Genomic DNA, 26078 nt, shown 5'->3' on the forward strand with positions numbered 1-26078 from the left:
AACTCAAGGAAGCCTTAGAAGCAGAGAAAGCATTGACAGCCCCGGGTCTCGATGTCACAGCGGCGGCGTGCCCGTGTGACTGCGTGCGCGCGCGACGGGCGGGGCGGAGGCGGGCACGCGCGGGCGAACGGGGCGGGGCGGATGGGAGGCCGGCGGGCACGCGCGCGAGGCTGTCCGGTCGGCAGGGGGCGCTGCGCACCCACGCGGCGCTCTGCCTGCCCCCGGTGCTGTCCGCGGCAGTTCGATTGGAGCAGCCGCCGAAGAGCTCTTGGCGCCATTTTGAAGCGGAGAGGAGGAGGAACGGCGGGGCTGGCTGCGGAAGGGGAGGGGGGGAGGAGGCGATTGGATGCGGCGGCGGCGGCGGAGCCCGGAGAGCAGCGGAGTGAGAGGAGTAACGAGTCGGGCACCCGGAGGTAGGAAACAATTCAGTTAACGGGAAGAAAATGTCTCTTCTCTCTGGTCGCCGCGCTCCATTTTTCAGCGCCCGCCACCGCGGCTGTGTCTGTGGCGGGGCTCAAGCGCCGCCCGCCTGCCAGCCGAGACTCGCTTCCAGGCATCGGTGGCTGCAGCCGCCGGCTGCCTGGCGGCGGCGGGGCCGGGAGGAGTGGGGCGCGGGCCGGGGGCGTGGGCCCGGCTGTGCGGTGGGGGTGGGGAGGGCCCCTCGGCCGCCGTGTTCCCTCCACGCCGTGGGCTCAGCCGCAGCCTCTGGAAATTAAACTTGCCGCCCTGGCCCGACCGGGGCGCCCGCGGCGACGGAGGCGGCGGGCCGCGGGCGGTGACCTTGCGCGCGCCGGGGGTCCGCGCCCGCTGCCGGGCTGCCCGGCCGCCCCGCAGCCCGCGCCCCGCCACCGCCCCTCCCCCCCGCGCCCGGCCGGCCGGCGGCTGTTTCCCGGGCGGCAGGCGGGCGGCGCGGCGCTCCTGTTGAATCCTCCCGCGGGCGGGTTTTCCCCCTTCCGGGCGAGGGGCGGGGAGCGCGGGTCCCGGCTGACCCCGGGGCGGTTTGCGGGCCTCGGCCCTTCCGCCCCCGCGGCCGGGTCCCCCGCGCCTGGCCCGCTCCGCGCAGCCTCTGCTCCGGGCGACGACAAGGGCCGATAGAGTGACATTTTTATACTGTTACTTGCCAGTCGCCAGAGATAAAGCGCGCTCACCGCGCCTCTTGGAGCTGGTGCTGGGGGCACCCGAGGACCTAGTTGGGGAAGAGTCCAGACCGGCTGGAGTGGCTCCTCCCTGGCGACCACTGAGTCCTAGCTTTCCTTTAGGAAGCCTCGGAATTGGAACGACAGTGCAAACGGTGTCTGGTTGACATTTTTTTGAGTCTGTTATCTTACTGACACCTGAAAAGTTTCTGGTCGGGAGAAAAAGCTTGTTTGTGGTTCTGTGCTGCTTTGCCTCTTGGTACATGCGCTGAAGCCGCGACACGCTAAGCCGTGGTACAGTTATTCGAGGGAATGAATCCGAACCCAGAAACGTAGCACCTCCGCTTCAGAACTGCCGCTTCCTCGGTTCCTCCGCGGCCCGTGCAAACTCGGGATAGGGTTGGAAAGAGCGTTTTGGGCATCCTCGTCAACTCCAAAAGAGACCCCTTTATTTGACTTTGAAAAACGTACTTCGAATACTCATACTTTTATTATGAAATGATGGCTGGACAGTACTGTCCTGAACGACCCTACCAACCCTGTTTATTAAACCATTTCGGAAATTTTGGATATAGCCTTTAATTTCGAAGGTTTAGTCTGTGGTCTTGAGTGATTTGGGGGTCACCGGCTGTCTTCCTAATAATCATTAAGAATCCAAGTTTATTTATGTATATAAGAGGCGAGCTGTACATGAGTCATAATTATTTAAAACTTGAATGGCAACCCCCCCCCCACAAAAACCCAAAACCTCGATGGCAGTATGTATAATCATTGTTCTCAGCATATGTATATGAAGTCCCAAGATAGAGTATTTTCTGTTCTAACTTATACAGTAGTCAAGTAAAATAGTTAAAAACACAAAAATGGTATTAAGCAAAATAAGGGTTAGAAAAGACACTTATCTATGCACTGCATATGTCAGAAATGTTAGCATTTTTAGGAACCGTAAAATGAGCATTCTTATGGTGTATGCAGGTCAGTTTGTGGAACAATTAATTTTGTATCACTGAGTAGTAGCAGAAAACCTAATTAAAATTTGTAGTGGTGAATATATAGGTGAAAGTTTCAACATGAAACTTCTTAAGATAGATTTATTTTGAAAAACTTAGGTGTAAAAAAATTAAGTCAGAACATTATTCTTTCAAAATGAATTTACAAGTGTATATAGAAAAGGTGCGTTTTAGACATTCTTTGATTACTGAAGTAGTTATTTTTGCCTTTTTGATGGTTTAAAAAATTATCTCTGGGTTTTACTTGAAGGTGTATTTTAAATGACATGGTAGTGTTTGTATTGACTTTTTTTTTTGTCTTGAAGAATTTTTGTGCTCTTTCTTATTTTCTCTTTTGTTGAGGTTGATTATCCATGCATTAACTTTGTTTTTACAGAAGCTTTTTATTAAATTAAATTTTTTTTAACCATTCCCACCCCTACAGTAGCTTTTTACTCTTCTTGTCACTTTCATTCTTGTATGCTTATGCCTTTCTTTTCCGTCACTTTCCCCAAGAATTAGAGGAGATAAAGTGATGATAGTGATTCTTGTTGTCATGGGATGTTGTACTAGCTTATTTGATAAGTAGTTGTACTGAGTTGGATTTTGGATAAAAATTTTTTAAGTTTAAAGTTGTTTTGAAACTTTAACAGTCACAAAGAGTTATGTTTTGAGGACTAGGCTTTATCAATAATTGGTTAGGCCTAAAATAAAGCAGTACTCTATATTAGGGCTTGCCCTGGTGAAAAGTAAATGGTAACCAAAACTTTGTGTCAGGGGGAATATTTTGGAAGATTGTATTCTTTCTGCTTCTCCCTCTTTGAGTAGTAGGATTGTCCTGTGGCTTCCTTAGTGCTCCTTTTTCATCATGTGTGCCTAGAACCTACAGGAGAGCTTACAGTGATTTGGTTTTGATGACAAGTACTGTATATAATTTATACTCAAAAGAGTAGATTTGTGTTTCCTTTGTTAGTGTTAGGGAGCTATAAGGAAACATAGATGATTTCCAACTCACTTATCATATGCATGAGACATTAGTTCAGATTATATTTTGAATGGTTTAGCCAAAGTCACAGTCATATCCTTATGGTGGAATTGGGGTAGTCCTTAGGTCTCCTGGAGGCTTAGAAGCATCCACATGGTCTGTATTGTTTTATTCAGGATTTAAGCAATATTTAAAATTATTGCCAGATAGCATCTTATTTTCTATCCCCTCCTCCCTTTTTCATTCATTCATTCAACCAAGAAATAGAGTTTCGAGGTTAACACAGAGTCTGGTTGATAATGTCTATCCAGGATTCAGTCCACTTAAATTATCTCAGAAGATAACCTCTTTCATGTCTGTCTCCTGGAGCCGCTTGATCTTTCATTGGGTAAAAATACTTGAAAAGGCATTTATTTATTCTTTGTTACACTTGTAAGCCAGGGTAGTTTGGAAGTTAGTATTGAACTTTATTTTGTTATAAGATGTATGTGTCTGTGCATGTGTGAGGTTTGTTTGTTTTTTTTTGTCTTTTCTAGGGCCGCTCCCACAGCATATGGAGGTTCCCAGGCTAGGGGTCGAATTGGAGCTGTAGCCACTGGCCTACACCAGAGCCACAGCAACGCGGGATCCGAGCCGCGTCTGCAACCCACACCACAGCTCACGGCAACGCCAGGTCCTTAACCCACTGAGCAAGGCCAGGCACTGAACCTGCAACCTCATGGCTTCTAGTCGGATTCATTAACCACTGCGTCACAATGGGAACTCCTTTTTTTTTTTTTTTTTTTTTAACTTTTAAACTCAGTTTACTATGCAAGTCATTTGTCACTTCCAATTACAGTAGGTGCTTGGGGGAAATTGTATTTGATTTGAATATTCCTGTTTGGAAATGTTGAAAATTCAAAAAATACTTAGTTTAAAAAGAAATCCAGTAATTTCTCTGAGAACATATTTACTTTTTAAGCTTATTTAAGAAGCTGCCAGGTGATTTGAAATTCTCACTTCTTGCAGTGGAGAGGTCAGTTCTTCTTTACACTATACTGTTATGAACTGCCCGTTGATAACCATTTTCCCCAATACTTGAAAATGGTTTTATAACCTTTTCCTACTAATCCAAAATTAAGGGTAAGTTTGCTGCTTTGAAACTATAATCGTTTAAGTTGGTGGGGGTGATCATGCTCAGTGAGAAACTCATGAAGATTAAACTAAGGTGAGTAAAATTTAGTTATTTAAAGTAAATCTAAAGCTCTTCTGAGATAATTAAAATATCTGTAATAGTTACTGTACTCTAATGATTAGACATCAGTACTGAGCAATAATTAGAAATACTTGGTTTAGCTGTGCAAAACTTGTAAGGCAGCTAAGGGGAGTGGAGGAAAGACTGATGAGGCATCTTTAAAAGATCCATGATCTGGAAGTACTCCATTAATTGGCTTACTCCCTTCGACAGAGAATGTTCTGACCTGATTCAGTTAAAATGAACAAATATTAGGCTTCATATATGTATTGTACCAGGAATGATGGAATAAACAGAGCTGAGACCCTGTCCTGTAGGAGTTTAGAGTTGTGGTTGGCCCCCTGCATCAAGGTGATGAGAGCTGAGAAAAACGGGAGTGGAATCCCTGCTGTTCAGTGATTCTAGAAGGGACACGCTTTCCTCTTCAGTGATGGTTGAGGTTGCACTTCTTTATGTGGGAGAGCAAAGAAAGGGACATTATAGCCACAGGCATTGTCTCTCTCTAGGAGAGAATGCTTAGGGGGCCCAAAAAGGAAACTAAAGTTTGTGGTTCTCTGGGCATAGTAGGGATTGTTTTTCATCTCAGAGGTGGTTTTAGAGAAGTAAGTGAAGAGATTTTAAAGAGTAGTCACAGATCCATGTCCAAAATGTATTTGCAAAATAGATCCACAGCTCCTTTTAGTGGCTCAGTGGAAGTGAACCGGACTAGCATCCATGATGATGAGGATTCGATCCCTGGCCTCTATCAGTGGGTTAAGGATCCTGCGTTGCCATGGCTGTGGTGTAGGCCGGCAGCTACAGCTCCAATTCGACCCCTAGCCTGGGAACTTCCATATGCCGTGGGTGTGGCCCTAAAAAGACAAAACAAAAGCAAAAACCCCTGAAATGAAAAAAAGCCAAAATATATCCCTTGGTAGTTGAAGTTCAATCAGGCAGTTTCAGTTAGCATTCAGATAATTAGGATGGGAGTTGGGGGTGTTTGTGAGAGTTGGTGGTAAGAGTAGTTCTTAAGGTTTTGGGAAATAGAGTACTTAAAAGAATTGTGTATTTTAAGTTAAAAGTTATACATGTAGGAGTTCCTGTCGTGGCTCAGTGGTTAACGAATCCGACTAGGAACCATGAGGTTGCGGGTTCAGTCCCTGGCCTTGCTCAGTGGGTTAAGGATCCAGCGTTGCCTTGAGCTGTGGTGTGGGTTGCAGACGTGGCTCGGATCCCGAGTTGCTGTGGCTCTGGCGTAGGCCGGTGGCTCCAGCTCCGATTCGACCCCTAGCCTGGGAACCTCCATATGCTGCTGAAGCAGCCCAAGAAATGGCAAAAAGACAAAAAAAAAAAACCAAAACAACAACAAAAAGTTACACATGTATATAATAAGAAAATTCTTAAGGTCCAGAAAAGTAAAACTACTTTTCCTCTTTCCCCCTAAGAGGAAATCCACTGTTAACAGTTTTTAGACAGTTTACTTTTCAAAAAATTTATACAAATAGTATTTTACTTTACTGCTTTTGCTGGTATTAAAAACTGTATTTTTTACTTTTTTCTATAGTTAATGTCATATAGCTCTTTACATATTGGCACATATATATCAACGTAATTTAAAAAATGATTAGAGTACTATATGAAAGTATCATAATTTATTCTGACTCTTTTTGAGTGGTATTTAGCTTGTAACAACTTACACAAACCTACAGTATGTGAGTATGCCTGTTACATATTCACCAGTATTTAACTTTATTAAACTTTGTGCCTTTTGCTGACTTGATATGTGGAGTTCGTATCTTGTTTTGGCTTTGCATTTTGTTGATTATGAGGAGGGTAAAATTTTTAATATGCTTATTTGGCAGAGATTATTTGAAACACATACTTTAGAGTGAGTAGGTTAATTTATTTAAATTTACCAATCTAAAATGTTCTGGAACTTTTCGAAAGGAATAAGGTTTCAGAGCCCTTGGCACCTAGAGAAGGAGCAGTACTCTGAATGGAGAGGCTATAGTGCTAGGCTTTGAATCACAACCAAGAGTTAATGTGAGGCTACTGAAAGCCCTTAACTTGGTCTTAACAGAAGATTATATAAAGGTAGGAGGGGAGATTTGAGAGTCAGCAAATAAATTTTATATAGGGTCAGCTCTGTCTCTAACTGTCTGCTCTCACTGTCTCACCCCCTAACCCCACCCCCATCCCACTTGTCATTTTATTTTTACTGTCATTTGATGTGCTCCTCTTCCCTGGTGGGGGTGGCAACCTTGACTTTGGTATTTCAGTTCCTCCAGAGATGAGGGACTCTTCGGTTTTCTTATTAAGGGAAACTGATTTTTCCTTCACACCAAAGGGAGTTCCTATTTCTACCATCCTTTAGATCTATTTTCTGATCTTTAGTAGTACCTCTTTATAGTTGATAATCTGTTAGGGTCAGAGGCCTTACATGCTGAACTGTACAGAAGCCTGGGATGTTGGTATGACTACATGGGCTTTGTTCCTATTTAATCCCTACAGGCTGCCCCGACCCCACCACCGTCAGCGTCACTTTTTTTTTTTTTTTGGCTTTTTAGGGCCCCACCTGCAGCATATGGAAGTTCCCAGGTTAGGTGTCTAATTGGAGCCATAGCCATCAACTTTTGCCTCAGCCATAGCAACGCCAGATCCGAGCCACATCTGCAATCTACATCACAGTTCACGGCAATGGCAATGCCGGATCCTTAACCCACTGAGCAAGGCCAGGGATCGAATCCGAATCCTTATGATTCCTAGTTGAGTTCATTACTGTGAGCCACAACGGGAAATCCTTTTTTTTTTTTTTTTTTTAATTGATAAGGTTTTTCTTAGTAGGCTTTGGAGGCAATTGGTTTAAAAGGCTCTTATCTTGCTACACCCCTCCTCCACCACCATAGTTAGCATATAGAGGTGAAGTTAATTAATGAGCTTGACTCTGGTGATCTTTTCACAATGCATATTTATATATATAGACATCAAGCTATATACTTTATATATTTTAAATATCTACATTTATATCTTAAAGCTATCTCAGTAAAGCTGGTTGAAAAAAAATTTGTCTGTCTCCAGTTATTATATACACCATTTAACATCAAATGGATGGCCCTTTTTCGTGTTTACCCTTAGTCTAGGCCAGCCCCTTAATCTCAAATAGGGCTGATTTTGAACACCCCTTCCCTCCCAGCTTCTCCCCACAAGACGTCTGGCAGTGTCTCGAGACATTTTGGTTGTCACGACTGGATGGCGGATAGGGGAAGAGTGGTACTACTGATATTTAGTAGTAACAGAGGGATACTCAACATCCCTGAGTAGAGGCCAGAGGTTGCTGAACAGCCTACAATGTGAAGGGCAGCCCTCCACAACAACAGCAAGAAAATTAGCTTAAAATGTCTCTGTTGCCAAGAAACCTAAAATGTCACTTTTGTCAAGAAACCCTGGTTTCGGCAGAACTAGTCCAGGAAGCCTGCTGTTAGCTCCAGCCCAGCTGAATTAGGCCTACTCACCAACTTTGATGATAGCAATCAAGGGGTAGTAATGTTTCAGTAGTCTTACGCTCAAAGTGGACAACTTTGAAATTAAGCTCTTGAGTATTGTTTTCTCCTTCCTCTCTCTCTTTGGTCCCTTTCTTTTAAGCTTTTTACTTTCCTTTTCCTCTGCCTTTATGGTATAACATAATTAGGTCAAAGCTTTGTAGTTCTAGTTAGAGTTTGGAAGGTCATTAACATGGAAGAATTGAAGAGCAGCAGGAGCATATTTAGGCATTTGATAATGATACTTGATGAGTGAAGTCCCTTGCTAAGGAAAGCAGAAGAGCGTAGTGGTTAAGCACATGGGCATGGAGTTAAGACTGCTTGGGTTCCCGACATGGCATAGCGGAAACAAATCTGACTAGGAACCATGAGGTTGCGGGTTTAATCCCAGGCCTCACTCCGTTGGTTGAGGATCTGGTGTAGGTCACAGACGTGGCTTGGATCTGGCATCGCTGTGGCTCTGGAAAAAAAAAAAAAAGACTGCTTGGCTTTTATCCTGCCTCCATCGTTAGCTAGCTGTGTCACTGAACAAATTGGGTTAAGGATCCCAAATTACCAAATCTTGCCTTAGTTTCTTAATCTGGTGAAGTGGGGATGATGCTCATTTTTAAAGCAGCTTTGCTGAGATTAATTTGCATACCATACCCATTGAAAGTGCACAGTTCATTGTTTTCTGGTACATTCACAGCTTGTGTGCAGCTATCACTACAATCTGATCTTAGAATTTTTTGTTTTTTGTCTTTTGTCTTTTGAAGGCCGCACCTGTGGCATATGGAGGTTCCCAGGCTAGGGGTCTAATCAGAGCTTTTGCTGCTGGCTATGCCAGAGCCATGGCAATGCCAGATCTGAGCCGCGTCTGCGACCTACACCACAGCTCACAGCAACGCCAGATCCTTAACCCACTGAGCAAGGCCAGGGATCGAACCCGCCACCTCATGGTTCCTAGTTGGATTCTTTAACCACTGAGTCAGGACAGGAACTCCTAGCTGTCACTTCTAATCATGCCTTATCTGATTAGTTTTTTGGTATAAGCCAGGCTAAATGCCTAACCTGGTGCCAAATATGTAAGTACTGAATAAAACGCTATAACAACTGTGGGCAGGGAGACAATTTGTGGCAAGTCCACTCACATCACTTTATTTTTTATACATTTTTTTTTGTCTTTTTTGTCTTTTCTAGTGCTGCACCCACAGCACATGGAGGTTCCCAGGTTAGGGATCCAGTTGGAGCTGTAGGCACCTGCCTACGCTAGAACCACAGCAATGTGAGATCCGAGCCTTGTCTGCAACCCACACCACAGCTCACGGCAATGCCGGATCGCCAACCCATTGAGCTACGCCAGGGATCAAACCTGTGGTCTCATGGTTCCTAGTCAGATTCGTTAACCACTGAGCCATGATGGGAACTCCTATTTTTTATAAATTTTTAAATTTTTGGCTATGTCTGCAGCACGTGGAGGCTCTGAGGCCCAGGATCGAACCTGCACTAAAGCAGCAGCGCAAGCCACAGCAGTGACAATACCAAATCCTTAACCTGTTGTGCCACCAGAGAACTCCCATATCACTTTATAGAGAAGGCAAAGAGGGATAATTGTTGAATGGATTTCTTCATGCTGTGCTAGGCAAGGAAATTGTCCTCAGAGATATGAAGATGAAAGAAGTTCTTTCATTTAAGAGATAAATACTCAAGTAGGAAGAAGGAGACTTGTAATATTGAAGTTATAATTATAAAATATATAAAAGAGAGAATAAAGTGCTTTCAGGAGGGCATAAACAAAAATATTTGAAATTGGAAATTTGATAAAGGAAGTTGATTATGTTAAGCTAAGAATACAAGAACCATGAAAAACTTCTTGAAGGAGGGACCATTTTGGCCAAGTCTTTTTTTTTTTTTTGTCTTTTTGCCATTTCTTGGGTCGCTCCCCTGGCCTATGGAGGTTCCCAGGCTAGGGGTCCAACCGGAGCTGTAGCTGCCGACCTACGCCAGAGCCACAGCAACACGGGATCCAAGTCGTGTCTGCAACCTACACCACACACAGCTCATGGCAACGCCGGATCCTTAACCCACTGAGCAAGGCCAGGGATCGAACCCACCACCTCATGGTTCCTAGTCGGATTCGTTTTAACTCCTTGTCCAAGTCTTAAGATGATAAAACATAGGACTTTGGCTTGAAGAACTCTGTATATTTTGAGTTGGTGGTAGTATCCTCATCTTTTTTTTTTTTTTTTTTTTTGGTCTTTTTGCTATTTCTTTGGGCCGCTCCCACGGCATATGGAGGTTTCTAGGCTAGGGGTCGAATCGGAGCTGTAGTATCCTCATCTTTAAAAAAATTTTTTTTTTTGCTGCCTCATGCTGCTGATGAATGGTTGCTTTTGGTCGCTATACCCACACCCATTTTTGATGTTTCTAATCTGTTGTGAACTTGGGAAGTTATCTAAATGTAAGAAATAAGCTTTGTGAGAGCCTGGTGTCTGTGAGAAAAGGGTATGATTATGTGGCCTTAAGCTGTCAGTTTGAGTTAGTTGTCTTTCAGTTTTATTTTCTGGGTTAATTGGGTATATAGACTATATAATTCCTAGATAAATTAGGCTCATATAAAAATTTTTTTCCCCTTCTCCAAGGCTTGTGCTGATAGCCATATCCCCAACCTTTCTTCTAAATTTACTATCTTTTTCTCATGTTCTGTTTTACGCAGCCCCTCTAGTTCAGGTCCGAATCTGAGCTGCCTTCCGCTATCCTTTAATACCTGCCTTGGTTAATACAGTTTTTTTTTCTTTTTTTTTAAAGCTGAATGGCTAGATTTGTCATCAAGTCAAGCCACCTGGGTGTCATTTTGACCCCTCCATGTCCTTTACTTCTCAAATCAAATGAGTTACCAAATCCTGTTGATTCTGATAGAGTGGTTTCAAAGGATTTAAAAATACAAAATGTTGTGTGCACATTAATACTTCAAAGGTAAAAAAACAGAACGATACACCATAAAAAGTCCCTCATCCAAACCCTTACTCAACTGCATAGTTCCCAGATTCCTATAATAGTTTACCAGAATTACTGATTTCTTATATATCATTCTGGAGATTTAAAAAATACAACCCTGTACAAATAAATTTACCCCATCATACTCCTTCTTTTACCCCAACACATGTTTTACACTAAGGTTGGAAACTTTAACTGCTTTGCCTCGCCCCCACCCCCACTTAACAGTATACCCTGGAGACCTTTCTGTATTAGTAAATAAAGTGCTAGCATGTGTACTCTTTTCTCGCAACAGCTGCTTTTCCAGCATTTTCTTTTCCTCTTCATAGGTTCTCTAAAACTCCAAGAACACTGTGCTCCTGACTCCCTCTTGTGTCAGAGTCTTTGTTTTTGGGTCTTTGCGTGTGGTATTTCTCTGCTTATAGTGGTCCATTCCACCTGTCTTCATTATCCTTCACCTAACGAAAAGGCTTTTCTGTTACCTAACTCTTCTTTCAGGCAATGTATGGTGCCCCTTTCTCCTTCTCAGGCATCCGTGTGTATATCTTTATAATAGAAACCCTCACATTGTGTACTGTTATTGTCTTTCCTTGCCCTGGGTTGTTATCCTCTTGAGTGCATGGACTTGTAGTTATTTTGGAACCTAGCATAGTGTGTGGCACATAGTAGATGAGAGATAATTACCAAATATTCATAAATATTGTATGTATACACTAAATATACATGTGGACAACCTAAGATCAAAGGAAAAACAATACTATGAGCTCACATTTATTTTTAAAATTTATTTTTATTTATCTTGAGATGTAAATTAAATACAGTAAGATGTTCATACCTTAGCTGTTCACTTTGAGGTGTGATGGTTATGTAGTTATACCTGTGTAACTAAAAACCACAAGATGATATAGAGCATTCTCATCACTCGAGAAAGTTTCATTCAGTTCCCTTCTCCCCCAAGCACTCTGATTTCTAACAGTATAAATTATTTTGTTTAGTTTTCATACAGTGTGTACTTTTTTTGCATCTAGCTTCTTTTGCTTAACATATATTTCCAGGTGCATCTATGAGGTTGGATATGTCATAGTTTTTCTTTTTATTGCTGAGTAGTATTTCATTGGATAAAATATACCAGAGTTTATCTTTTCTTCTGTTGATGAACATTTGAGTGGTTTCCAGTTTTTACTGTTAAGAATAACGCCTAAGGCCTAGGAGGAGTTCCCGTCGTGGCGCAGTGGTTAGCGCATCCGACTAGGAACCATGAGGTGGCGGGTTCGATCCCTGGCCTTGCTCAGTGGGTTAAGGATCTGGCCGTGATCTGTGGTGTAGGTTGCAGACACGGCTTGGATCCCATGTTGCTGTGGCTCTGGTGTAGGTCGGCAGCTACAGCTCCGATTCGACCCCTATCCTGGGAACCTCCATATGCCGCGGGTGCAGCCCTAAAACAAACAAACAAACAAAAAAAAAGGTTGTCTTTTTATTATTGATATGTGAGAATTCTTAGTATAGTCTGGTTTTTCAGATCAATGTATCGAGAGTATTTTCTCCCAGGTTATAAGTTTGTCTTTTCCTTAACAGTGTATTTTAATAATCTAAAGTTTTTAATTTTTATGAAGTTTAGTTGATCAATTTTTTAAAAATAGATTTGAGTTCTAAGAAGCCTTTGTGTAACCAGAAGTCATGAAAATAATTTCCCTTGTTTTCTTTTACAAGTTTTGTAGTCTTTTACATATAGGGCTCTGGCCCATCTTGAATTAATTATTATGGATGGTGTGTGAAGTAGGGGTTGAGCTTCATTTTTAAAAATAATTTTTTCAGAGTTCCTGTTGTGGTGCAGTGGTTAACAAATCTGACTAGGAACCATGAGGTGGCGGGTTTGATCCCTGGCCTTGCTCAGTGAGTTAAGGATCCAGCATTGCCGTGAGCTGTGGTGTAGGTCGCAGATGCTGCTTGGATCTGGTGTTGCTGTGGCTGTGGTGTAGGCCGGTGGCTAGAGCTCTGATTAGGCCCCTAGCCTGGGAACCTCCACATGCTGTAGGTTCGGCCCTAGAAAAGACAAAAAAAAAAAAAATTTTCTTTTTCAATTCCAATACCATTGTTTGAAAAAAATTTTTTTTTCCTTTCTTACACTGAATTGCCTTTGTGTTTTTGTCCAGGATTGTTTAAACATAGATGTATGGATATGTTTCTGGATTCTCTTTTTTGTTTCTTTGATCGGATTGTTTCTCCTATGCAAGTATCATATTTTGTCTGGCACCTTAAGTCTTGGAATCAAGTAGTGTGAATCCTCTAACATTGGCCAGTCTGGTTCCTTTTTGTTTCTATATAAATTTTAAAATTATTTTGTCAACTTCTTCCTTCCTTCCTCTCTCTCCCTTTCTTTTTGCTTTTTAGGCCCACGACCACAGCATATGAAGTTCCCAGGCTAGGCATCAAATCAGAGCTACAGTTGCTGGCCTATGCCACAGACATAGCAACTCGGGATTGGAGTCACATCTGAGACACCACAGCTTATGGTAACGCCCAATCCCCGACCCACTGATTGAGGCCAGGGCTTGAACCCACAGCCTCATGGATACTAGTCAGATTTGTTTCTGCTGGGCCACAATGGGAACTCCTTCAATTTCCTTTTTTTTGGTTTTTTCTAGGGCCGCAACTGCGGCATATGGAGGTTCCCAGGCTAGGGGCTAATTGGAGCTGTAGCCTCCAGCCTACGCCAGAGTCACAGCAACATCAGATCCAAGCCGTGTCTGCAACCTACACCACAGCTCATGGCAATGCTGTATCCTTAACCCCCTGAGCAAGGCCAGGGACCGAACCCACAATCTCATGGTTCCTAGTCGGATTCGTTAACCACTGAGACAAGACGGGATCTCCCCTCAATTTCTATTTTTAAAAAAGCCTTTTGGGATTTTGATTGGGATCATGTTGCTCTATAGATTTGTTTAGGGAGAACTGACTTACAGCAGTATTGGATATCGTAGTCAGCCTTTAACATGGCTTCCATTTATCTGTGCCTCCTTATGTGATATACTTGGCAAGATTTTCACCTTTTGAAATGTGAGGCTTATTTTATGGTGTAGTGTATGGTCTCATACAGTTAGGTCAAGTTGGTTAGTAGCATTGTTTAAACCACCTGTATCTGAGGTTAGAAAATGTTGTGCAAAGGACTGTGTAGAAAATATTTTAGGTTTTGTGAATTTTATAGTTTCTGTTTCAACTATTCTGCCCTTATAGTGCAAAAGCAGTCGTGGCAATATGTAAACAAATGGGCATGGCAGTGCTGTAAAAAACTTCAGGGAGTTCCCTTCTTGGCTCAGTGGTTAACAAACCTGACTAGGATCCATGAGGATGCGGGTTCGAACCCTGGCCTGGCTCAGTGGGTTAAAGATCTGGCATTGCTATGAGCTGTGCCGTAGGCTCGGATCCCGAGTGGCTGCGGCTGTGGGCTGTGGCTGTGGCGTAGGCCCGGTGGCTACAGCTCCGATTGGACCCCTGGCCTGGAAACCTCCATATGCCACAAGTGCAGCCCTAAAAAGCAAAAAAAAGAAAATTTCATTTACAAAGATGGACAGAGGGCCGTGGATCTGCCCTGCAGTTAGCTAACCCCTGATTTATATACTTATGGATTGTTTTTATCCATTTCAGTTGCAGAGAGAGAGGTATCAAAATTTTCATATATAACTGGATTTGTTAATTTCTTCCTATAACTTTGCCAGCTTTTGCTTCATGTATTTCCTCTGTGTTTTTGCCTTCAAGCTCTAATATTAAGTGTATTCTTCTTTATGATTATTATGCCTTCTGGATGAATTGACCTTTTTACCTTTAATAATTATCTTTTATTGAAGTTAAATTTTTCCGATGTTAATGTACTTACACCACTTGCCTTACATTTATTATTTGTGTTTGTGGTGTATAATTTTTTATTATTACATGTTTAACCTGACTGTATCTTTGTTTTTAAAATACATCTCTTATAGATAGCATATATTTAATGGGTTTATTCTTTTCTTTCTTTCTTCCTCTTTCTCTCTTTCTAAATATTAAACATTTCTAACAATCTCTGTCATTGAGTGGAAGATTTGATAACTTTACGTTTAATGTTATTTATATGATTGAGTTTGCCGTTTTGCTATGTGCTTTATCTCTTTGTCTCCTCTTCCTTCTTTTATGTTAGTCAGAATTTAAAAAATATTTTAAATCCTTGATGGGCTTTTTAAGCTGTATTGCTTTGTATAAGTGGCTGCTCTAGGGATTAGAGTGTTCGTGATTAACTTTTATAGTTCGTTTAGCATTAACATTATGCTACTTGATGTAAAATTAAGAACCTTATTAAGCATAATTACATTTAATCTTTGTGCTGTTGGTGCGTTATCTTTTGCTTCAACACAGTGTTAATTTTGCTTTAAATAGTTGCCTTTTAAAGAATTTGAGAAAAACAAGAGAGTCTTCTTTATATAACTATATTGTTATTAATACAGGTTTAGTTGTATAGATCTAAGTTTTGTTTGATGTTATTTCCCTTCAGCTTGAAGAATTTCCTTTAGCATTGAATAGTGTCCAGGTCTAGTGATAAGTATATATACATATAGCTTTTGTGTATATATATTTACTCTTATTTTTCAAGAATATTTTTGCTAGCTATAGACTGTGGGTTGACAGTCTTAAATTGCTGTAAAGGTTCTTTTTTTTAAATTGTCTTCTGGTTTCCATTGCATCTTTAGTTTTCAACAATTTGGTATGTTCTTTTTCTTTTCTTTTTTGTTATTCTGCTTAGTTGGTTGAACTTGTTGGATTTGCTAATTGGCTTTTTTTTCATCAATTTTCAACCATTGTTTAAAAACGCTTTTTTTTGCTCCATTCTCTCTTCTCCTGAGATTCTTACTCTGTGGGTTTTTTTTTTTTTTTTTTTGGTCTTTTTGCCATTTCTCCGGCTGCTCCCGCAGCATATGGAGGTTCCCAGGCTAGGGGCCTAATCGGAGCTGTAGCCACCGGCCTACACCAGAGCCACAGCAACACCAGATCCGAGCCACGTCTGTGACCCACACCACAGCTCAAGGCAACGCTGGATCCTTAACCCACTGAGCAAGGGCAGGGATCGAACCCACAACCTCATGGTTCCTAGTCAGATTCGTTAACCACTGAGCCATGACAGGAACTCCGGGTTTTTTTTGTTTTTGTTTTTCTCTCTTTTTAGGGCCTCACCCACAGCATATGGAGGTTCCCAGGCTAGGGGTCCAATCAGAGCTGTAGCCATCAGCTTATGACAGGGCCACAGCAACTCTGGATCTGAGCTGTGTCTGTGACCTACACCACAGCTCATGGCAGCGCCGAATCCTTAACCCATTGAGCAGGGCCAGGGGTCGAACTTGCGTCCTCATGGATGCCCAGTCAGGTTCGTTAATTGCTGAGCCACAACGAGAACTCCTGAGATTCTTATTGTTTTGCTTAAAAATGTAGTGTTGGTCTGTGAGTCTCTTGTTTTTAATTTTTTGCAGCCTTTCCTTTTCAGTTCTTAGATTGAATAATTTACTGATCTGTCTTCAAGGTCATTATTATTATTATTATTATTTTTCTAAGTGGCTGCACCTGCAAGTTCCTGGGCCAGGAATCTGAGCTGCAGCTGTGACTTTAGCTGCAGCTGTGGCAATGCTGGATCCTTTTACCCACTGTGCTGGGCTGGGGATCCAGCCTGCACCTCTGCAGTGACTTGAGCTGCTGCAGTCAGATTCTTAACCCACTGAACCACAGCAGGAACTCCTAGAAAGTTTTAATTGTGGAGTGGACATTGTGGATGAAATATCTCTAAATTCTCTTTATCTTCCTCTGATGAATATAATTTACTGATTGATCATCCTGAACTTGAGGAGGCTTGGTCTTACACTTTAAGGTGGGTCTGTAGAAGGACTTGGTGCTTTTTAAGCCCTTGTAACTTGGCCAGGCTCATGTCTCCTCTGCAGTGGGCAGCAGCTGAAATTGTTTCTCAGTTCTTTTAGCTTTCCATTTGTTGTTTACCACTGCGCTCCTTGGGATCTTCCCTGAGCACACTCAGTTCAAGGGTCAGTGAAGAATTTAAAGGCATTTATATTCGTTTTTGAGACTTGTGCTCTGGTTCACTCCTTTCCTGATTTTCCAGCCACTCTGTGCTAGGAGCTTAATAAAGCTGTATTAACTCAACTTTCTGCTTGAGTTCTGGTGACCCTGTGCTATTGTAGACGTGGAGTGTCCTCAGGGGAAAAGCTATATAAGCCCATTTTCATTCATTTCAAACAGTCCTTCTAAGCATAGTTACTTAGTGCACACCTTGTTTTAGGGTTATATGTTTTTAGAGTAAGATAGAAACTCACTATTGCTTTAATTACATAATTTAAGTAGGTAATTATTTAGTTAAAAGTTGAGCTAAAGAGTGTTACAAAGACTCGCGAAAGGGACAGTCATATTTCTGCTGCTCTTTTATTCCCCTTTTATTAGCAGCAGCCTCTGATAGACAGCCGTGAGACACATGGGACCAGATATTGGAAGAAAATGTTGTTTTTCAACTGTTTTCAACTTTTACTTCTCTTTGTAGTTCTACTCTATGGGAAAAGTTACTAAAATGTTAATGTCTCAACTGCTTTTATCTTAAAATTTGTGATCTTGATAGGGCTATAAGACATCTATTTACATTTAAATGGTTAGGACCAGCTCAGGTCCAGAGGACCCTTCAGAATCATTCCGACAAAACTTTGATTTTAGAACTCTAACTTTAAAATAGATTTAAAAAGAAAGTGTGTCCGAGAGGGAACTGGGTGAGTTGATTGTAGAGATAGCACATAATCTTCTTAAATTGGTTGTTCTAGCCTTTTGGCACAAAGTCTAAGGTTAGCAGTATTATAGTTTATATATATATGCATATATATATATATGCATGTATTGTTTTTAGTTGTTCTTTTGAATTTGAATATATCTTATTTTGTCGTTTTAATGCAAATGTATCTTTGTAAGTAGGTAGACTTAAAAATTTGAACTTGCTTCTTTAGAAAGTAAATGCATTTAAAATGTAACATTCTTCAGGTAAATCCTTAAGTATTTTCCGGTGAAAGGAACGTGATGTACACTATAACCCCGTTATATGCTATTTGACTTTTTGCCTTTAGTTGAGTATTATAAGAGGTTGAAAAGAGGCAGGTAGACACATTCAGCTCTTTCTACAGTAGTCTAACCCTAACTAACATTTTTGTCTCTGTCACTTAGAGTTTGATTAGAGAAGTAAAATTATTACAGTGATTGGGTTTTACTAAGTGTAGGAAGTAGTTATACACATTTGAATCTCTGCTAGGCTTGAAGTCATCAGGGCTGGCAGTTGGGAAGGGAACATGGGCATGAAGTGGAGGAAACTAAGGTTAAACTGAAACCTGCAAAGAATATTTGGAACTTAAATGAGTTGGATCCTCTGAGTCTAAACTTGAACCTTCATCACTCTCTCACTGCTTCCGCACTTGCAACCTTGATGATGTAGGTAACTTTCTACCTTGATGATATAGGAAGCCTGCAGTAGATGTGGCACACCTCACCGTGGTGCTGCATACAAATGCGTCCCAGTGTTATTTAGAAAAGCAAAGGCGGAGATTGACAGGAGCTCGAAGGACTGTAGGCCCAGTTGCTGCCATACTTCAATAAGGTGAGCCCAAAGATCCACAACAATTTGAGAACTGCAGTAACACCAGACCTTACACTGATGTTCTGAACCTGACTGCTGCTTCACTTTAGTCTGCTAAATCTCATGGGATTTTTTTTTTCCTTTCTTTCTTTCTTTTTTTTCTTTTTTCTTTTTTTTTTTTTTTTGAGGCCAAACCTAACCCACAACCATGCAGGGAGGGAATGGTATTCGGGAAAATGTAGTTGCAACCCAGCTAGGATAAAAAGCCATCACAGGTCATCCCTTGTCACCATGGCGCCAATGCACACCTCTTTTTTTAAAATTTCTTGCTTTTTAGGGCTGCACCTATGGCATATGGAAGTTCCCAGGCTAGGGGTTGAATCAGAGCTGCAGCTGCCAGCTTACCGCAGCCACAGCAATACCGGATCTGAGCCACATCTCTGACTCATACCACAGCTCACAGCAACACTGGATCCTCACTGAGTGAGGCCAGGGATTGAACCTGCCTCCTCACGGATACTAGTCAGGTTTGTTACCACTGAGCCATAATGAGAAATCCAGTGCATACCTCTTTTAAACATATTTGATTTTAATAAAGACACTTGCAAAACTGAACTTATGGTAAATGTAATGCAGCTATCCTTTGTTCAGCTAATAACATACAAACCCATTCCTTAAGAAAGGATAAAAAAATCCCTTTATCCATAGTTGGCTTAATTTTTTTTTTGCCTGCGTCTACTCATATTTTCTGCTTGACATCCTATAACTTAAATATGGAGATATGATATGAAATTAGCTGCTGTCAGATGGTTATAGAAAGGGAGATAGAAATAAATTGGTGTGTGAGTTCCCATTTTGGTGCAGCAGAAACAAATCCTACTAGTATCCGAGAGGATGTGGGTTCCATTCCTGGCCTAGCTCAGTGGGTTGGGGATCTGGCATTGCTGTGAGCTGTCGTGTAGGTCTCAGGTGTGGCTTGGATCCCAAGTTGCTGTGGCTGTGGTGTAGGGTAGCAGCTGCAATTCGACCCCTAGCCTGGAAACTTCCATGTGCTATGGATGCCGTCCTAAAAAGCAAAATAACTGAATACATACATACATACATACATACATACATAGGTGGAGTTCCTGCTGTGGCACAGCGGGATCAGTGGCATTTTGGGTATGCGGGGACATAGGTTCAATCCCCAGCCTGGCCAGTGGGTTAAGGATCTGGTCTTCCCAACTGTGGCTTGGGTTGCAGTTGCAGCTCGGATCTGATCCCTGGCCCAGGAACTCCATATGCTGCTGGTGGCCAAAGAAGAAAAAGAAAAAACATTGGTAAATATATATATAACTTTTTTATGTCATAAAAGGAAGAAATACTCATTAGAATTTTCATTTCTGCAATTAGTCATTTGGTTGTAGTTGCTGTCTATAATTGCCTTCTGCTGTCATTCCACATTCCCTCTGTTGTTGGCAGTACCTCAGCTGATTGTGGTTTCTTGCCTGGTAGGGTGACCTAAATCATTCCTTAAGGGTCTGGGTCATTAGCAGTTCTGCCTGGATGGTTTCCACTGACTTTAATCGCAGTACATGGAAATACTAAGTGGCCTCCCAGAGGAACTTTTGCATTCCAGACATTTTTTCTTAGCCCCTCTTGTGTAGTACAGCCCCTTGCCTGTAAGATCAGTCATCCTAGTCAATTTCTGTAACCCCCTTTTTGGTCTGTCGATTCATTGGCACAAATAACCCAAAGTGGCTGGGTGGCAGTCTCAACTTTCAGTTTTAATGGAACCATTACTGCATCTGTTGGTGAAAACTAAGAACTGCCAAAGAAACTGTATGGGCATAGATTCATATAGTGGGTAAATGATGTGGCATGTTATATATGTCAATGAATTGGAAGCAAAGTAAATCAGTTGAGTGAGATATAAATTAAGTTTGAGTTAATACAAGTTAATATAGGTACATTTCACAGTACTTGGGGAGTTAGGATAACCTATACAGAAATATTTATTTTGGAGGAAGGGTAAATATATAAAAAATGCACATGTAATTTAAAAAAAATTATCATCCAGTATTTAATAATGGACAGGTGATTGGTAGCAGTTGAGTTCTGATTCTAGATCTGATAGGCTTTTTGGATTTTTTTGTTTACTTAAAGGAGGAAGCAAGAGTTACATTTACTATGTCAGCTTTTTTTTTTCTTTTTTGTTTTTTTTTGTCTTTTTGGGACTGCATCCATGGCATTTGGAGATTCCCAGGGTAGGAGTCTAATTGGAACTGTAGCTGCTGGTCTATGCCACAGCCACAGCAGCGTCCGCGAACTACACTACAGCTCACAGCAACACCGGATCCTCAACCCACTTAGCAAGGCCACAGATTGAACCTGCAACCTTATGGTTCCTAGTCAGATTCGTTTCTGCAGCGCCACGATGGGGACTCCCTATTTTTGGCTTTTATAAATTACTGTTTCTTCCCTTTTTTTGCTGCACCTGTGGCCTAAAAGTTCCCTGACTAGGTATTGAATCTGAGCTGTAGCTGAGGCAGCTCAGCTGTGACCTGCGCCACTGCTGCATCAATGCCATATCCTTAACCTGCTGCGCCACAGAGTAAAATTAACTTTAAAGAATATAAAACAGTAGGTGTGAACGACTTCTTTTTCACTAATGAAAATACTGTAGTAGCATTCCACGTCCTATCTACTCTGAAACTGGAAGTCATAATAATGTAGTGATTTGGAGGATGAGCTTGGAGTCAGACTGCCTGGCTTTAAATCCCAGCTCTTCTGCCTACCGTGAATTTCAGTTAACTATTACTTTGTGCATGGCTCTCCTCCCACCCCCCAAAAAAGCCCCACAAAACCTTCAGTGGCTTAAAATGAGTGTATGTTATTACTTATGAATCTGTAGATCAGATGGTTGGTTCTGATCATCGGGGTTAAATTTGGCTCAATTCACCTGAGCTGATTTCATCTAGGATTGCATTTCTATCTGGTCACCTGACAGGTTGGCCGGAAGCTGGCTGGTCTATGGTGGCTTCTCACATTTCTGGCCATAGGCTGGCTCTCTGCTGGATGATGGAGAGTTACTGAGGCACACGTCTCTCATCATTTATCAGGCAAGTCTGGGCTTGTTCACATGGTGGCCACAGGATTCCAAGAGGTAGTAGAAACGTAGGAGATCTCTTGAGGTCTACACTTAGAATTTTTTGACCTCATTTCTTATTTCATTCCTTAACTGTTAATTAATTCTGCCATGTTCTGTTGGTTCCAGGCAAGTCATGAGGCCAGACAAGATTTAAGATGTAAGGAAAGTAACTGTGCCTTGAGGAGAGGGGCTGCAGTGTCACATTGCTGGGGGTGTGGATACAGGAAGGGTGGCGAATTGGGCCCATTTTATAATCATTCTACCATATAGCGTGCTTATGCACAAATCTCTTCATATCTTTGAATCTGCTTCCTAACTTGTAAAGATGGTTAGGGGAGTAATGATACCTTTTTAGACAATTTTGAAGATTAGATAAAAATCTATGTAAAGTGTCTAAGGTAGTGTCTTAATATATGCCAGTATGTTTATTATTATTATGTTTATTATTATTATTACTTGGTAATAATTAGCTGTTTTATATTCATGACTAAAATAACCACAATAATCCTGTGATACTGTCATTATTTCCTTCTTACAGCTAAGGAGACAGACTGGGTTGTCTTAAGTTATCAATATGCCAAGGTTGGTGGTAGATCCAACATTTGAAGCAAGACTTTTTTTTTCTTTTTTTTCCTTGCTTTGAAAATTTAATAATTGCCTTTTAGAGCCAGTACAGGGGTAGAACATGTGGGCTCTGGAACTATCTGTGTTAGAGTCCTTGTGCCAGACCTTTAAATTACTTAACCTCTTTGTGCCTCACTTTCTAGAGAAGGAGATTGCTTACCTGCAAGGTTGTGGGTGAGGACTAAATGAACTAATGTACATTAAGTGTTTGGAACTGTGGGTATAGGCTAGGCGGATACTCAGTAAGTTGTTATTTCTTCTCCTCTCATTAATACACCATGCTACTTTTAGTCTGAACCTTTTAAGAGCTCTCTTATTGAAAACATTAAATGAGGCTGAAATTATTACCCTTTTATAATTTTTTTCATCAAGTAGTATTAACCTTTATGGTTAGTTTCCTAATATAATAATTATGGATTTTACTGGTGTGAATTGCTTATATTATATAGGAACATTTCACTTTGAGGGAAAATTACTCCATGATATTTTTCCCCCCACCTCCTTTCTGAGCTTTTCTTACATAATGTCATTTATTTCTATGGCTTCTGTTCAGTGTTGGTTACTCCCAAATTAACATAAGAAGTTTGACCTCGTTCCTGATTTCATTCCTTAATTGTTTTTTCTTCTCTCTCCAATTAGTAATTAAATTTACTATTTTTGTTCTTTCTCACACTCTCTCTTCTCCTTTATGCTTATTGCTTTTGGTTTAGTGAAGATCCTTCTCATTTTTTTCTTTTTCTTTGATATCTGATTTTATTTGAAACTCTTAGAGGTTTTTTGTTTTTTGTTTTTTTTTTCCCCCTTTTTTGGTTATCCCACGGCATGTGGCATTCCTGGGCCAGGGATCAGTTCCGAGCTGCAGTCACAACCTAAGCTGCAGCTGAGGCAAAGCCAGATCCTTAACCCACTGTGCCAGGGGATCGAACCTGCATCCCAGCACTCCCAAGATGCTGTTGATCCTGTTGTGTCACAGCAGGGACTCCTAGAACATTTTATTTTTGACTAGACTCAGACGTAGGGGACAGCTTCTCTCTCTCAGTAGCCTGTTCCTGGCAGTTTTTCTTTGGCCTCCTTCATTCTCTTGGCCAACAGTTTAGTGTATTCTGCAGCCTTTCCTTACTGTTCTTGGTACCCTGTTCCTTCAAAACAGTATGCTGATGTTTGTGTTGCAGGACACGTGGAGTAACAAACATTGGTGATGGGTTTTTTGGTCCTAGGTTTCTTACCTCTTTGTTTAGGGCTTTCTTACAACGTACTGGTGAACATCCTCTTCTTCAGAGAGATCAAAAAGTTTGTGAATCCCAACTGTTTTGGTCTCCAGTCAGTCAGCACATACATGATTTACATTCTTTTCTTCCATTCCCTTGATGATTTCACTTTCTTTTGTTTTTGTCTTTTCTAGGGCCACACCCATGGCATATGGAGGTTCCCAGGCTAGGGTCTAATCAGAGCTGTAGCCACCAGCCTACGCCAGAGCCACAGCATCTGAGCTGAGTCTGAGACCTACACCACAGCTCATAGTAGTGCCGGATCCTTAACCCAATGAGCGAGGCCAGAGATCGAACCCGCAACCTCTTGGTTCCTAGTTGGATTTGTTAACCATTGAGCCACGACAGGAACTCCTTGATAGTTTCACTTTCTTGGTGTTACCTTTTGAAGCACAAAAGTTTTTTGGTTTTGTTATAAATCCCCACTTACCCTTGTATTAAGAGTTGAGCCCAGTCTCTCTCCTTTGTTGTTATATAGTCTTGACATTTAAAGGGGTCTGGAATAAGCTATTGTGTGGCATTAAAATTATTTCGTGAAGGATGCATTTGAGTTCCGGAAATCTCTGATCTGCTTCAAAGCAGATAGTTCTTCCCCAAAGAACCCACTTGTCCTAAATTCTCTTGTCAGGAGTTCCTGAGGTGGCTCAGCAGGTAACGAACCTGACTAGAATCCGTGAGGATGCAGGTTCGATCCCTGGCCTCACTCAGTGGATTAAGGAGCCAGCGTTGCCCTGAGCTGTGATGTAGGTTGCAGACAGAGGCCTGGATCTGACATTGCTGTGACTGTGGAGTAGGCTGGCAGCTGCACCTCCAATTCAACCCCTGGCGTGGGAACATTTGCCGTGGGTGCGGCTCTCAAAAGACCAAAAAAAAAAATTTCCCTCCCCAGAGCAGCCAGGGAAGATTGACTCTTATCATTGGAGAGAGAAGTCTCTCCACCACACCTAAACAGGCATTGTTGCAAAACTATGATATCTCTCATCTGTTCTTGTCCGAGTCCATATATCTTTCCTAAAGTCACTTGTTTTCTTGTAAGTGGTCTTCCCTTTCCCCAATTAAGATATTATATGAGCTCTAGATTTTAAACATCTTGAGTCACATTTTTCTATGAACTCCTATACATATGTATATGAGTGAAAGTCCGTCTTTTCTCTGGCTAATTTGTTTTCTGGGAGGAAAAAAAAATGTTTCCTCTGTGCATCCTAAATATGTTTATTGGTTGGCACTGTACAAATCAAACTGACAAAAGAAGAGTGCATTTTAGAGATGTGATAAGACGAAGGAAAAGGACGCCGAGTTCCTAATGGTGGCAACCTCTGGGAAGTTAAATATATGAGGAACTAATGGAAGATAAGGGCTAGTTAGTAAAGTTAAAAGTTTATTTTTTTATTTATTTTTTATTTTTTTATTTATTTTTTGTCTTTTTGCTATTTCTTTGGGCCACTCCCGAAGCATATGGAGGTTCCCAGGCTAGGGGTCGAATCGGAGCTGTAGCCGCTGGCCTACGCCAGAGCCACAGCAGCACAGGATCCGAGCCGCGTCTGCAACCTAAACCACAGCTCACGGCAACGCCGGATCGTTAACCCACTGAGCAAGGCCAGGGACCGAACCCGCAACCTCATGGTTCCTAGTCGGATTCGTTAACCACTGCGCCATGACGGGAACTCCTTAAAAGTTTATTTAAAAATTCAGGTATAATTTATCTGTAACATAGTAGCTTTAAGTATACAGCATAATGACTTAATATTTGTATATACCGTGAAATGATCGCCGCAGTAAGTCTAGTTATGATTAACATCCGTCACCGTACATAGTTAATTTTGTTTAGATTCTGCGTATGAGATCAGACATTTTTTTGTCTTTCTGTCTTTGACTTATTTCACTTAGCATAATGCCCTCAAGCTCCATCTGTGTTGTTGAAAACAGCAAGATTTCCTTCTTTCATTTAATGGCTGAATAATACTCCATTGGAATTAAATTTGGAATTGAATTCCAGCTTTATCAGTTACAAGTGTTAATGACCTTGTGGGCTGTGGACATGTTGCTTCTCTTAGTCTCTAAGCATGAACACCATATATCTCAGGGTTGCTGGAAGGATGAATAACAAATCACATACAAGAACTTAGGTAGTTCCTGGCAAATAGGTGCTCAGCGTTTATTAGTTTTATTCTCTCAGTTATTATGTACTAAAGACAATAATTTGCCAATCTAGAAGTTGACTTCTGTTTTCAAAATACTTGTACTTGCCTACAGCCAAAGACTTCCTTAATACTGTTAAATATAGTTACATCTTGGGTTCTAGAAATACATCAAGAGGCTAAGCTAGAAATGGCAATTACTTTTTATTTTCTTTAAATTTTTTTTTTGTATTTTAAAAACACAAATTGAGATCTTGCTATATATATAATGCTTTTTGACTTTTAAATTTAATGATGTATTTTGAACTTTGGTCTAGGTCAGTACCTGAATTGCCTCATCAGTTTTAGTTTTATATGTTTATACCACAGATTGCTTAACTTTTCTATTGTAGGACATATAGTTAATTTTCAGTAATTTGCTCTTAACACCTGTAAATACAAAAA

The 26078-nt window shown here is 41.4% G+C and overlaps 1 protein-coding gene across 7 annotated transcripts in view; it reads left to right on the forward strand.

Annotated features, from left to right (window-relative positions):
• The first annotated feature begins 273 nt into the window (after window positions 1–273).
• PDS5B (PDS5 cohesin associated factor B) overlaps window positions 274–26078 on the forward strand; it is a 210141-nt gene continuing 184336 nt past the window's right edge. For 4 of the 7 annotated variants that reach the window (XM_047755636.1, XM_047755640.1, XM_047755638.1 and 1 more), the window contains exon 1: window positions 303–413. The gene's annotated coding sequence lies outside the window, so the exon portion shown is untranslated. Of the gene's footprint in view, window positions 414–26078 lie in introns of all 7 variants that reach the window. The other 3 variants (XM_047755641.1, XM_047755642.1, XM_047755637.1) reach the window with 2 other exon arrangements.

Source organism: Phacochoerus africanus, chromosome 13, assembly GCF_016906955.1.
Source record: "Phacochoerus africanus isolate WHEZ1 chromosome 13, ROS_Pafr_v1, whole genome shotgun sequence".
Taxonomy (NCBI): Eukaryota; Metazoa; Chordata; class Mammalia; order Artiodactyla; family Suidae; genus Phacochoerus; species Phacochoerus africanus.